Below are 15,513 nucleotides of genomic sequence, written 5' to 3' on the forward strand. Positions count from 1 at the left end.
ACTCATTGAGTTAGGGAGCAAAAGACAGAGATTTACAAGACCTATACTGTAACTCTATAGTTTAACGCAAGGACCAGTTTTCACCTTTCTCCTCTGGAATCTTTCCCTGTCCAGAAGCCAGACCAAAAGGAAAAGAACTTGCCCTTTTGTAAAAAGTAGAACAATCTCAATAATTGTCTACCATGGACAATATCATATTCAACAAATATTAAAAATCAACAGGGGAAACTAAATCCTCTACTTTATTTTCAATCAACCTGTCTAAACATGCAATGACACATCTCTGGAGCAGGTAGGAATTGAAACATGGGCTTCTGGCCCAGAGGTAGGGCCAGTACCACTGGACAACGAGCACTGAAGATCCAACCCTTAAATATGCAGTCCAATGACCATTTATTCACAATCAATGTTGGAACTGTTCTGTTTCACCCGTAAAGGGACCTGCATTTCAAACGCTGACACTGTGAATGTGAGGTAACAGAGAGAAGACAGTTAGACTTACTCTTGGGGAGCACAGAAGATCAATAATCTTCTTCCTGCACTGCTGGAGCCTTTCTTATTTGAAGCCCAGGCTACAACACTCACCTGGACTGCTATTTGTGTCCAAGCTCACATGATCTGGCAGTGTAGTCCCCTGTGGATGTCAGCTAGAAAAAAATGGATCTCCTCCTCTCCCCCATATTCTTAGATTCCTATCCATAAGGCAAGAAGTGAGCTTTCCTTTCCTAGCTCTAGCACCACAGGTTATGGAGTCGTTCCTGGCTCATAACAATTGAAGTGGTGTAAACATGGGCTTTAAGTATGGTACCAGAGGTATGAAGATTCTGATAGTGCTGAACACTTCCACCTCTCCAACAGCATGATTCTCTGAGCAAGCTCAGATGCCTATTTGCAAATCAATGAAGTCGAGAACAGAAAATAGCTTGAGTATTGTTGCTTAGAGCCACCAGGGATACATTTTAACAGTAAGTGGGAAAATGTTGTCTGCTGATTTGAAATTACTTGACATAATTTTCTCTGGTGAGTTTATTTTGTACACTTCATATAAGTACCAGAGCATTGTGCTGATCAATGTGTTTAAATGGGGTGCTAAACAGTGAGATGCTTTTTCATGCAGTTAACTATAAAGACTTTTTTTAAACTTCCGTACTTTTGATTGTGGTCAGAATTGGGAAAACAGCTATTAAAAAAAACAAATATTTTTGAAGGGCAGTCACATTTTTTCAGACCAAGAAACCTGATGCCCATCGTAGGTGTTGTTTACACAGCTTTTAGATCAAGCAGTAATGGAAATCTAGTTACAGATGAGCTAAGAGATAGCGGCTATGTTTAAATGGAGGCTTTTGTTTGCAACTAACAATTGATTGGTCTGTGGACCAGTGGCCAGTTTTCAGTGACAAATGCCTTTTACCTAGTAACAACAACGTGATTACCCTTCAGGTAGCTGAGGGGCCTAGGGTGACAGAGCAGGCAGCAACGTGGAGTTAAGGCCATGATCTTATTGAATGGATCAACTTACCTAATCCTACTCCTAATTCTTATGTTTGTACATTCAAACCTCTCTGCCACCTTACATCACCATCTTATTCTCCTGGCATCTTCATCTCCTAATGTTGTTTTCCTTTCATTCCTTAAATAGTTGCCTAACAATTCCTTCTCCAATGCCACCTTTTCTCTCCAAATTAGTTTTCTTGCCCCATCAACTTCCATTCTCCAATTAGGCTTGTTACCTTATTTGGTGTCAAATTTGTCTGAGAATCACTTTGGGATGCTTTACTACACAGCAAGCCATTGTGTATAGCCTGGACAGGTGTAAGGAAGTGAATTTTAATATTATAAGTTCTGGTATGGATTAATTTTAGAATTACATTGTCCCTGTTTGATTCTGTGAGATTCTGATTGGGGTGCCTTTGATTATTGCAAAATGCTGCCATTGTACTTGCTGCTAAGCTAACTTTCCAAGCAGTGAACCTAATCAAAGGACAGGCAGGGCATATGTAGCAGCTACCAGACTGGGAGAAAAGAAGAATAATTAAATTGTGTAATAGCTGTTGATCACATTACTTGTAGTGATCCCTGATCAACCAAGGCCATGTAATATATTCTGTTCTCATGACACAATCAAAGTGTGCTCAAGCAGGACTGGTTAGATGATGAGAAAAAGAGAACCACTTTGTTAAGGAATGCATGTATACTGCAGTGAGGATAAAAAGAGTGATTTGGGAGAGAGATTTAGAAGCAAGAAAGAGATAGGAACATCACAAGAAAAAGAAGATCAGAAGACGACTTTGGTTGAGACTCCAACCGCTTCTTAGACTTGTTAATATTAACGTAGTACGTGTTACTGTAAAATCACTGTTCAAAGTGTAAATGTGCACTAAATCTAATTAATGATTTATGTAATAAATAATTATTCACGATGACTTTTGCTGCTGTTAAAAGAATTACCTTTTTGCCAATTCTCAAGTTTTATACAAGTCAAAATCACATTATATTAGAGTTGTGTGCTTGCTAATGCATGATCAATCTGTTTTACTTATGCTTTGATAGCCAGCTTTTTCTTGTATTTGTCTTCATCAGTTGTGTTAGATTTGAATTGAGCAGAGAACAAAGAGTTCATGGAATGGAACGATGGCCAAATGTAACTCAAAACACTCCTGCATTGATGAGACCCCATCATTACTCCGTTTGGATTACTTTATGAAGTTTCCAGCCCCAATTTCACATTTCAACTTTACTGAGGCTGTCACTACAGTACTTAGTAACACAATCTTTTAAACAGAGAACAGCCAGGGAATTCCTAGAGGCATGGCACTCATCCACAGATTTTATTAATAAGCACATCGACCTGGACCCAATAAACCGGCCACTGCAACGGACAGCTAGAACTGACAACCGGAAGTGGAAGATACAAACCACTGCAAATGCCAGAGGAAAGATCACAGAAGCCCTTCACTGAGGATATCACCTAGACAGGGGACGAAACGTCTGTAACACAAATTCCCAACTCGGTGAACAGAACCACGACAACGAGCACCCGAGCTACAAATCTTCTCACAAACTTTGAATCTTTTAAATATATTAAATGATAGTGATGCTTTTAAATAAGCTGCAACATAATGAAGAACAAGCAGGATAAAGTTACATCTGTAATTATAGCTACAGAGTAATTTCAGAATTGTGGGGTCGCTGTCTTGTTTATAAGTCCTTATTTTCAGGTATAGCCAGCCACAGTCCTCAGGATAAATGAGCTACAAGTTATACTTTTTGCTAACAGTGTTTTTTTTTTGCAGGCTTTGGAAAGATTTTTAAAATTAAGTTGATTCTATTGTCAAAAAGGACACTTATAGACATTCAAAAGCTTTACATTTTAGTTTTATTTTACTTAGAAGTTGACAACTGCATCATATTATTGTAATAAATTATTCTATGTATTTCTCAAAATTATTTACATTATGATTTAAAAAATGTATATTTGAGTGATAAACCCATTGTCAGCTGTATTTATTGAACCACACAAAATTATTGTGGTTAGATATACCAAAAATATTTCTGGCCAAATTTTTAAATCTGCTTTTCAAAATCCTGCCCTTAGGTCACTGTAGATTTTATATTTTGGATTCACAAATGGGTTTAAGCAAAACCTGAAAAAAAAGGAAGCAATTCTCAGTCCAGGTATCTCAATGTACATTGGTGAGCTTGATCTGGTATTTGACATCATATATATCCAGCAACAGTTAGTTGAACATTCAGGGATAACATTCAATAATTGGTATGTGCTTTGCTATGTGTGTGTTTTGTACATGTATATGTTTCTGGACATAAAATGAGTTCAATTGATGCTAAAGTTTGAGATCTAAGTCAAGTTGGCAGACTGTAACTAGTGGAATGCTGAAAGGACCAACGCTTGAGCCTCAGCTATTTACAATCTATATTAAGGACTTGGGCAAAGAAATGTTCACAAAAGGTCCAAGTTTTGCTGATGATGGAAAGATAAATGGGAGTGTACACTGTGAGGAGGACATTAAGAGGCTGCTAAGAGTGATAGACAGGTTAGGTGAGTGACAAACATGATGACAGAGTATCATATGGGGAAGTGTGAGGTTATTCACTTTAATCATAAGAATAGGAAAAAACAAATATTTTTAACAGATATATAGCTTCTACATGTTGTATGCACTCATATAAAGGAAAAAAAGAAAGTTAGAATATAGGCAGAACAAGCAATTAGAAAAGTAAATGGCATGAACACCTTTATTGCAGTATAAGCTAAAGGACAGAGGGGACAGAGGGCATGATGAGTTGGAAGCAAGAATTGTGGATTGCTATCATCAGGCTCCCTCCACTCCACTCTTCCTGATGTCCAGTCCTGCAATTAGTTACTGCCTCTCTTCCTCTATCTCCAGGATGAGAAATGGACCTCAATGTTTGACCGATCCTGTACATTGACATTCCCACTTGTCACTGGGTTAAATATATTCTTGATCAACCTTTCTAGACATGATATGAGAACCCTCCATGGCAATTATGACTCAACCTAGGGTTAATGTCAGGGTCACTGGGATGATCCTTAAGTGCCCTTTAATTAGTCACGAAAGCCTTTGATTTGGCAGCAGAGAGCAATGACCAACAATGGGCCTTCATTCTGACAGAGACAGGGAGGCAACAAAGATTGGGTACCAAACCACCCCATCAAAGTTAATGTATTTCTCACCTCCAAGCTCACTCCTATCAGAGAGGGCAGACAATTTCACTCTTGTTCGTTATTGGTTCACAAATGAAACTTATTGTTCACTGTTTCTCCACGCTACGGTCTTCCCTCACTTTTTTTTTGGGCTGCTCCTCTCTTAATCCAGCTTCCAATTAAACCTTTCCATTATTACCCCAGACTCTGTGGAAGGTTTTGGGTGTCATGTCCATTTCATCACTTTCCTTCTGACTGAAGTCTGTCATCTTCTTCTCTGCCTTTATCCTCGTCCCACTCTATTCTCCGTTCCATAGTTGACTTCATTCTCTATATGAACCTGCTCCAACTTTCAACAAGACTGATTATGAACTTTGTCCCGCTTTCCTGTCTGCCCCCCCATAATTTTGACTCCCTTGTCTATCAACGATCTCTGTAACTCCACCTTGAACAAATTCAATAACCCTGCTCCACACTTTCCAGGGAAGAGAATTTCATAGACCATCTGAGAGGAAAGATTTGTCCCTATCTACACCATTAAAGAAAACCTATTTATTCTGAACTAAGTTGCTTAATTCTAGGGGACCCCATAAGAAGAAACTGTGAATTCTGTTTAGTTTCAGTATTTATGTTTCAGTCTGTTTCATAAAATTGAACGTTATTTTTCAAATTCCAACAGTTCAAGCTGTTCAACTTTTCCTCATAATTCAACCTAATGCTTCCAAAAGTAGTGACTAAGTAATTCCTGCATTCCATTGTTATAATGTTGAATAAGTTTCATTTGTAAAAGATCCAAGAATTAACCTGATTGATAATATAAAGATCAATTTGAATCTTGAATAAAGCTCTTTAATAACTAGTAAAATTATCCTCATTTCATACAAGATAATGAACTCTGTAAGAGTTGCAAAAGCATCGGAAATGATATTATCCAGTACTGAATATCTCATAATTAACATTGAACCAAGAAAGGAATAGTTAGCAAAACATTTTAAAAATTGAAAGCAGTTCACACACTTTTAATAGCATGAATGGAAATACAATTTAAATTTTAACAAAATAAATTACTCTACATCTAAACATATTGCAAAGTTTTGCAGTAAACGTAATTATGATGAAGTGCTGCACTAATTTGTTTTGTGCATATAATCTTTCCATTCAATTATGTAAAAGGAAATATATTTTCATGTGCTATGTATCATTATTTGCTTTTGTACTTATTTAAACATTTTAAGAAATAATTTGCTCAAGTGCTTAAAGATTTCATGTATTATGATACTCACATAGCGTTAGTGCCAGGCTGTTTCAGCTTCAGACCAATGCTAAAGTTATGGAGTGATGCGTAAAAGTGGCGAATCACTCCAATGTAGAACCAGATTCCATCCTAAGTCTCACCTTACTTCGGGGCAGGGCGCAGGGTAACATGAACAATAATCAGGGAGGTGATGACTTGAAACAAAATGACATTTGGAGGCCTTGGGTGAGAAAGTGGTGAGAAAAAGTCATGATAACAGGCTCATATACTGAATAAAAATAAAAGACTTGCATTGATATTTAATTACCTCAAATAATTTGCTGTAGCAGTATTAGGTGAGTGGCTATAATCTTCCCAAATTCATTCAATTCTTGAAGGGTTGCAGTGCTTTGAAAACAATCATCTTTATTCAAGAAACAAGAGACCAGAAAACATAGGCCAGTGAGCTTGACCTGTATTAGCAAATTACCAGGCAGGGGAATGTGAGAATCCACTATTGAGGAGATTAAAGTAGATACTTAGAAAATCATATGATCAGACAAAATCAACATGGCTTTGTGAAAGGGAAATAATGCTAAACTACTTCATTAACTTTTTTTTTAGTAAGTAGTGAGCAAGGTGAGTTAAAAAGGGAACCTTGACATATGGTGCACTTGGATCTCCAAAAAAGCAGATAATAAGAGAAAGGCTACTACACAATGTAAAAGCACATGATGCAGGAAGCAAATAACAGATTTGCATAGAAAAAGGATTGGTAAAATAACAGAATAGGGTTTTTTTATGGTTGACTAGCTATAAGTAGAGCAGTGCCATGGAGATCAGGCCTCAATTGTTTAGTATACATTAGTAATTTGGGAAGAAAATGGGATTGAATATACGAGAGCTAAATTTGCCAATGACATAAAGATTGGTAGGCAAGTAAAGGATCAACAGGATGTAGAGAATCTCCAAAGAGTAGGGGCAGATACGAGCCAGCAAACAATTGGCAAATCGAATATAATGTGGGAAGTCATTTGGAGAGCTGGTGTAGACAAAATGGTCTGCTTCTTCTTCATAATAGTTCTGTGATTCTGTGAAAGACAAATGGAATGTGTGGATTTATTGAAAGGGGAATGGAATATAAAAGTACACAGCTTTACTGCAGCTGTATAAGGTCTTGGTGAGATCACATCCAGAGTACAAAAACAGCTTTGGCCTTCTTACTCAAAAAAAGATGCAACATCAAAGGGTATCAGTGACAAGTAGGAAAATGGAATTATGGCCACAGTCTGGAGCAGCCATGATCTCATCAATTGGCAGAGCAGCCTTGATGGGCCAAATGGTCCACTGATGCTTATAACATGTATGTTTGTATGTTCCTATGAAGCAGAGGTAACATTTTACGATATCTCATGATTGTGTTCAGAAGTGGCGACAGAAAGTTGGGGTAATAAACATATATTTAAATTGATAAGATGTGATTAATGGTATCCCCAGGGATTTGGCATTTCATTATCTTGATAAATAAAATTTTGACAGAGGAATGTTGAGCATTATAGTGAAGTTGCTGAAAACACCAAGTTATATAGCAAAAGATGGAATGTAGATGGGATCAGAATGTTACAAGGTGGTATTGATGAATTAAGTGAGTAAGGAAAACTGTGACAGACTCAGTCTAATGCTACTAATGCAAGTATACTCTTTGTTAAATAAGGAAATCAATACTGGACCAATAATCTCGATGTAGTCTCAACAATGTTTTGCATAACTACAGCAAAACACCCCTACTTCCATGTTCCATTCCCCTTACAATAAACAACACTTTGCCACCCCAATCAGGTGCTGAATCTTCAAACTAACTATTTGAGTTTCATGAAGTAGGGTATCTTTCACTATAAATTCCCTATACCATAGTATTCAGCAATTTATCTCCATAAATAATTTTGTGTCTTTTTTTCCGGCCAAAATGGAAATGTCCTAACACTATACTCCATGCACCAAACTTTTGCCATCTCACTGTAATTATCCATATCGCTGTACAAATGCCTTATGACCTCCTGATAGCTTACTTTCTTACCTATTTTTATGTCATTAACAAATTTAGCAGTTATATTTTCAGTCCTTTCATCCATCTAATTGGTATAGATTGCAAATAGATGAGGCTTTAGCAGGGAGCTCTATGACTGTCCACTACTTACATCTTCTCAACCCTTAAAACTGACCCCTTTACGTCAATTCTCTGTGTCCTCATAGTTAACTAATTCTCTTTCATGCTATGATTTGGAGGAGCTGATGTTGGACTGGGGTGGACAAAGTTAAAAATCACACAACACCAGGTTATAGTCCAACAGGTTTATATGGAAGCACTAGCTTTCGAAGCACTGCTTCTTCATCTGATGGTTGTGAAGCAGGACCATAAGACACAGAATTTATAGCAAAAGATTACAGTGATACAATGAAACATTGAACAAACTTAGTATTTGCAGAATTATATTTGTAGATATATTTATTTCACTCAAAAAATGCAGAATCTACATATAGTCAATCAATACGTAATATTTTGTAATTTCCATTTTGGAACTGGAACCAGTCTGACTCAAGATTGGGATGCAGTCAGACTCTAATTTTATACCTTTAAGGCATTGCCTGAGCTGAGATGTCACCTTTTGTTATAAAACCCTAAGTTATCTGAGAATGTGATTTAAAAGAAGTTCTGGAATTTACATATTAAAGAACCAAAATCAGCAAACCCATTCTAAAAGATGAAAGACTTAACAATCTAGGTTTGTTCCATGTATCATTGTTTCACTGTAACCTTTCGCTGTAAATTCTGTGTCTTATGGTCCTGCTTCACAACTACCAGATGAAGAAGCAGTGCTTCGAAAGCTAGTGCTTCCAAATAAACCTGTTGGACTATAACCTCATGTAGTGTGATATTTAACTCTATCCGTGCTAATATCATACCAATTATATCATTTTGTCTTATTTTGCCTACAAACCTTTAATCAAGTACCTTGTCAAATGCCTTCCAGAAAAAAAAGCACAGCACATCTTTAGCTTCTCAATTTTCTGTATGGTCACTCAAAGTACACCAATAAATTAGTCAAACACAATACCTCCACAAAATTATGCTGATGTTGCCAATTGGCAGGTACATTTCCTGGGTATCCCACTATAAACTCATCATTCCAGGACTTCCTTATAATAGATTTTTAAATTAACTAGCATATAATTTCCTGTTTTCTATCTCTCTCCTTTCCATTTTTGTGACAGTCCTTTGTGTGAAGCCTTATTGAATACATTCTGGAAATCCACACTCCAAAATTAACATCCATAAACATACCCTTACACATCATATTAATAATTGTCTGATAGAATTTAATTAATTTAGTTAAAAATAAATTTTCCTTTACACATGATACTTTCATTGATGAGTTCATTTTGCAAGTGCTCAGTCACTCTGATACTTCTAATAACTCCAGTCATTTCTCTTTAGAAGCATTGGCTGAATAGACCTATAATTTCCAAGTTAGTTTCTCTCATCATCCAAAATAATAGTGTTTAGACAATTTTTCCAAAACAAAGGGGCAATTTCTGAGTCAAGAGTGTTTTTGAAGATCATGACCAAAATATGTTCTCTTACTTCCCTTTCTATCCCAGAATGGAAAATATCATGTTCTGGAGACATTCCTATCTCTGTTTCACTAATTTCTCTCTGAAATTTTTACTTTTATGAAGTGTAGAATTTTCATCCCCTTGACTTATTTCTGTTTTTCTTTGATTAGTTGGTACATTATATATTTCCTCTTCTGCAACACAATGTAAGTATTTAGCATTTTTGCTATTGCCTTATTTTTTCCACCGATGCCTATATTTAAAGAACAATATTACATTTAATGACCATCTTTTTAAAGTACATGTAAAAACTTTAATTATTTTTGTTGATATTCCTTGGAAGTATTTGATGACATTCCTTATGTAGCTCTTATCATTTTTTTTTGTCTTTTTTAATCCTTTGTTACTCTTCATATTTCTACTAGTTTCAGGAAACTTGACCTTTATGTGTATAATTTATTTATTTCATTTCCTGCAATATTTCTCCTTGATGTGATCAATGTTGTTTAAGTATACAAATGGAATGTTTACCTTTAGAAGTGTCAAGATATGCTCCTGAGTACATCTTTACAGATTGCCTTCTCTTTTCTATAGCTTTATCTGTTAAATTCTGATCAGTAATTAATTTCTCCCTCATCCTTTCAGATCCACACATAGTAAAACTTAAAACCTGAACTCACCTCCCTCCATGTCAAAGTTAATATTGAGCCATTCATCATTTGAAGTGGGACAACACTTGTTCACATTTTAAACACCAAACTATATATTTTATTTCACTGTAGTCCAGTTAATTCTATTGCATCACATTTTAGAAAACAATCATATTGAAAATAGATTTATTCAAGTTTGATCAAATAAAAGTTGAAATTTGAGACTTTGCCAACTCGACATGAGGAGTGTGGCTTGTTTCAGTGGTAGAGTTTCCACTTCTCAATAGGAAAGTAAATGTCTTAAGTTCTACTCCAGAAAATGTCAGCTTGTGGACAGAAGCATATAAAATACTTCCTTTGCAGCTGTTGCATATGGTGGGGATGAGTACCTGCTCTTCATTGTAGCCTTCAGCAAGCTCTGAGATCTGAATATTGAGTTGAATTTTAGTGCAATGGGAATGAATTTGGGATCATTAAGTGGATCCAGCTGCTTTGCCTGGGAGAGAGTTGTGAATCAGAGTAACAACATGACTATGTGAAGATAAAGAGGTTTTGTCAGAGAAATACCTAGATATAATTAATAAGAAGGAAAGAAATGAATTGCCTCATGTACCATAAGGAGGAGATGCAGGTCATGTTGTATTGAATGGTTCTTAGTTCTTCACTGTTACCCTTGCTACTTTTGTGTGCTCAGAGATGATGAAGTACACGTCCCTTGCCCTAAATATCATTCCCCTATTTTCAGGTATATGTAGATATTGTTTGTTCGTTACTGAGCTGTATTAATACATACAGCTGGAGCAAAATAGAATCACTATTAAAAAATGATTTAAAATGTTATGTCTTAAGAAATCTGTTTAAGAAAGGAAAATAGCCTATCCATCTATAACTGCATTCATGATTTGGATTTGTTGTATCTCTCCAACTACCATTGACCTTTCTTCCTCTACCTAGTGAATAAAGAAGGTTGCCAGTTTTTGGGATATCAGTGGTGCTGCATTGAATATTAGAAAAATAGATAAACCCATATGTCATATCATCGTCATTAAACTTTGCTCCAGGCAGCAATAGAGAGACAGAAATGAGTGACAGGTCCCAAAGTAAAATAATTCCATGTGTCTAGCATCAAGTAGAAAATATGGAATAGTGACCAAATTAAATCACAAAATGAGAACAAAATTACTTTGAGACTGTTGAAATGACTGATGATGTCTATTTGTATAGAAATATATCTGCATTTAGAATTGATAAGACGGCATTGTCGCTGTTTTAACTTTTTAACAGAATGGCATTTTCCATTGCAACCCACAACATTCTACCCTGGACCATCTAAAATGAATCATATTTAGTTAATAAAAGAATTAATATGGATACATTATGTAATACTTAAAAAAAATGAATGGAATTCTAACCATTCTTCTTACTGAAGCCTACTTACTAGATGTTAGCCTTAATTCCATGGTATTGCTGAGTCAGCAGGCTATGGACTTCAATCGAACTCTGGGCTGACTTTTCAGTGTAGTACTGAGGGAATGTTGAATTGTTGCCCTGTAGATGAGATGTAAACCAAAGCTCCATTTGTTCTCTCATGGCAGAGGAGTTCTCCTGCGGCCTTAGTCACTATTTATCTTTTAACTAACATCACTGAAGCAGGTTATCCAGTCATTTAACTTGTGACAGTGAATGACACCAAATACAAATTGAGCACAATGGCGAATTAAATTATCAATTAAAATACTTGACCATTTGGTGAAAATGAAACTTTTCCCAGTAATCATGTGGCACAAGATAAAATAAATTGAAGTCTAATCTTAAGAGTTCTCTGATGAAAGGTTTTCGATTTGCAATTAGCCTGCTTTATGCTACCAGTGAAGACCAGTAATAGTTCCTCTGGGTTAACAGTCTATTGTTTCAATGGTAAAGCTAAACTACAAGTTGAACAGAAAATACCACTAATAATACCTGTTAAAATTTGATTGGTGTATGCAAAAACCCTCACTTAGAAAGCACCCTTTACAACCATTGGAATTTTCAAAGTGTAAACAACTAGTTGGATAAATAATCAAATAATCTGTCCTCGTGATATTGATTGAGGGCTAAATGTTCTGAAGGACACTGGGAAACTCCTTTGCCCTTTTAAAATACTGTCATGGGATCTGATACTGTCACCGAAGTGTGCAGGTGTTTTATTTTCTCATCTAAAAGCATAGGATCTTTGACACTTCAACAATCTCTCCATATTGTACTGATGTATCAGCCTTGATCATTTCACAATGTTCTGCAGTGAAATTCGAAGGCAGAATCTTCCTGAATCAAATATAAAAATGCTGCTATTGTGTCTAAGTCACTGTTAATTCAAAGGAGCTTTGGTGAATTTCTATAACGCATCTTATAAGATGGTACATATTGCTGTTAGCAGCCTCTGATCTGCTTTGCCATCACAGTACTTATATGGCGAGTCCATTTCAGTTTCTTGTCGATGGTAACCCTAGGATATTGATAGTGGCAGACCCAGTGATGGTGATACCAATGAATACCAAGAGGCAATGGTTAGATTTTCTCTTGTTGATTACCATCATAGTCTAACATTTGTGTGGCACAAATGTTACTTACCACTTGTCAGCCCAAATCTGAATAAAGAACAACCTCAGTTATCCAAACATCAATTATCTGAATTTTGGATTTTCCAAACAAGATCTCAAGGTCCCTCTAATTGCATTTCAATTGAAGTAGGAAAATTCTATTCCTCACCCATTTTATGCATCATTTTGTAAATTTTAACAGGAATATAGATGCAAGTATGCTTTAAAAATAATTAACTTCAAATATATACTCATGATGTCACGTTAGAGTTAAGTCTTACGCAATTTACAAAAAGGCTCTCCGATGCTTATTCTTCCCGAGGACAAATTTGTGATGGTGAACACAGGACTACAACATATGTGCAAGCCCGAGCTGTGTGTTCTAACAGCAAGAGTCTCTCTCAACATTGAATCGCTTCGTTTTGCAAACCTAACAATGTTTTTCCTCAGCTCATTCTCCAGAGAGTTGTCAAAAAAAATGCGCTTGCAATTTTCATTTCCGTTGCTTTTGCCTCTCATTATCCCATGACGACTTTTTCTTTCCAAACAAAAATTAGTTTGATATCTTTCAGCTGACAAGAAAATTTAATGTAACGTTTCTTTAGATGGGGGAGAGCAAGTCATAGTGAGTCAGCACACGGGAAAATAGAGGAGGGAAACTTAACAGGAGGAAACACAAAGAAATCATTACCCCCTGAAAAGAAACTGATGGGAGGACGGAAACCGAAGTCAGTGAAAAAAACCTTCTCCCTCTCTCGTGCTGCCCCTGTATTTTGCACTTTTCTCTCTGTCTAACGGCTCGGCAGTTGATGAAGAGGGAGGGACAACAACTGGTTAGTCTGGACGGTGGGACAGCAGCGAGCAGGAAGATGCTGGTCCTGACGAGGACTGGGATAAAACCGAGGAACATATCAGCGAAAAATTTTACAGACTTCAGTCAACCCTCGCCAAACAGTGATTTTATTTCTAAAATATGCATTTTTAAATAATATCCAGCGTTTGTACACATTTTATTGATTGAACGAAATAAAAACTCTGTGAACAAGCTTCTTTAAATAATTATGTTCAAGATGGTTTCCTTTGCTTATGATCAGATCAGTTATCTGAACAATTAGTTATCTGAACAAAATACTCCTCGTCCATCTCTTTTGGATAATTGAGATTGTTCTGTATTGTGCAGGTTTTGCTGCAATTTGGCATGGACAGCTTCAGTATCTGAGGAGTCATGAATAGTGCTTAACATTTTCCATTCATCCGTAGACATTCTTGTTTCTGACGTTATGACGGAGGGAAGATCACTGATGAAGCTTCATCATCAATAAGCATGACACATCATGATATTGTCATATTGTTACATCTCACTAGCAAACTATTCACACTATTCATAGAGTCATCACAAAAATTAAGGACTTTACACAAAGTCCTCCAAATCCACCTGTCTTTCTGATCCATTTAGACAGAAAGCATGGACTATGCTTCTGGAGTAAGAATAAACGGGAATATTGTTTATTCTTAATAAAAAATAAGAATTACTATTTATTACAAATAAATAGATTCTAGCCAGAGGTAATCAGACTCAAATGGTTGACATCTAATTCACATTTAAAAATCTAATCCTCTTATAAACCTCCCCTACACATATGTCCAGACAGACCCAGGCAGACTTGTGTTATATGTGAAGAGGAACACTGAAAGATAGTTCAATGACCTCCTGTCCACAAGGTTAACTGAAATGATCGTTTTGGCTCATCAGGACTTGTTGCTCCTTGGTCATAGAGTCATAGAGATATACAGCATGGAAACAGAGCCTTTGGTCCAACCTGTCCATGCTGACCAGATATCCCAACCCAATATAGTCGCACCTGCCAGCACCCGGCCCATATCTCTCCAAACTCTTCCTATTCATATACCCATCCAAATGCCTCTTAAATGTAACAATTGTACCAGCCTCCACCACTTCCTCTGGCAGCTCATTCCATATACATACCACTCTCTGCATAAAAATGTTGCCCCTTAGGTCTCTTTTATATCTTTCCCCTCTCATCCTAAACCTATGCCCTATAGTTCTGGACTCCCTGACACCAGGGAAAAGACTTTGTCTATTTATCCTATCCATGCCCCTCATAATTTTGTAAACCTCTATAAGGTCACCCCTCAGCCTCCGATGCACCAAGGAAAACAGCCCCAGTCTGCTCTGCCTCTCCCTGTAGCTCAAATCCTCCAACCCTGGCAACGTCGTTGTCAGTCTTTTCTGAACCCTTTCAAGTTTCACAACATCTTTCTGATAGGAAGGAGAGCAGAATTGCACACAATATTCCAATAGTGGCCTAACCAATGTCCTGTACAGCCGCAACATGACCTCCCAACTTCTGTACTCAGTACTCTGACCAATAACGGAAAGCATACCAAACACCTTCTTCACTATCCTATCTACCTGCAACTCCACTTTCAAGGAGCTATGAATCTGCACTCCAAGGTCTCTTTGTTCAGCAACACTCCCTAGGACCTTACCATTAAATGTATAAGTCCTGCTAAGATTTGCTTGCCCAAAATGCAGCACCTCACATTTATCTGAATTAAACTCCATCTGCCACTTCTCAGCCCATTGGCCCATCTGATCCAGACCCTATTGTAATCTGAGGCAACCCTCTTTGCTGTCCACTTCACCTCCAATTTTGGTGTCACCTGCAAGCTTACTAACTGTACCTCTTATGCTCGCATCCAAATCATTTATGTATATGACAAAAA

The sequence above is a fragment of the Hemiscyllium ocellatum genome, chromosome 20 (assembly GCF_020745735.1).
Source record: "Hemiscyllium ocellatum isolate sHemOce1 chromosome 20, sHemOce1.pat.X.cur, whole genome shotgun sequence".
NCBI classification, from domain to species: domain Eukaryota; kingdom Metazoa; phylum Chordata; class Chondrichthyes; order Orectolobiformes; family Hemiscylliidae; genus Hemiscyllium; species Hemiscyllium ocellatum.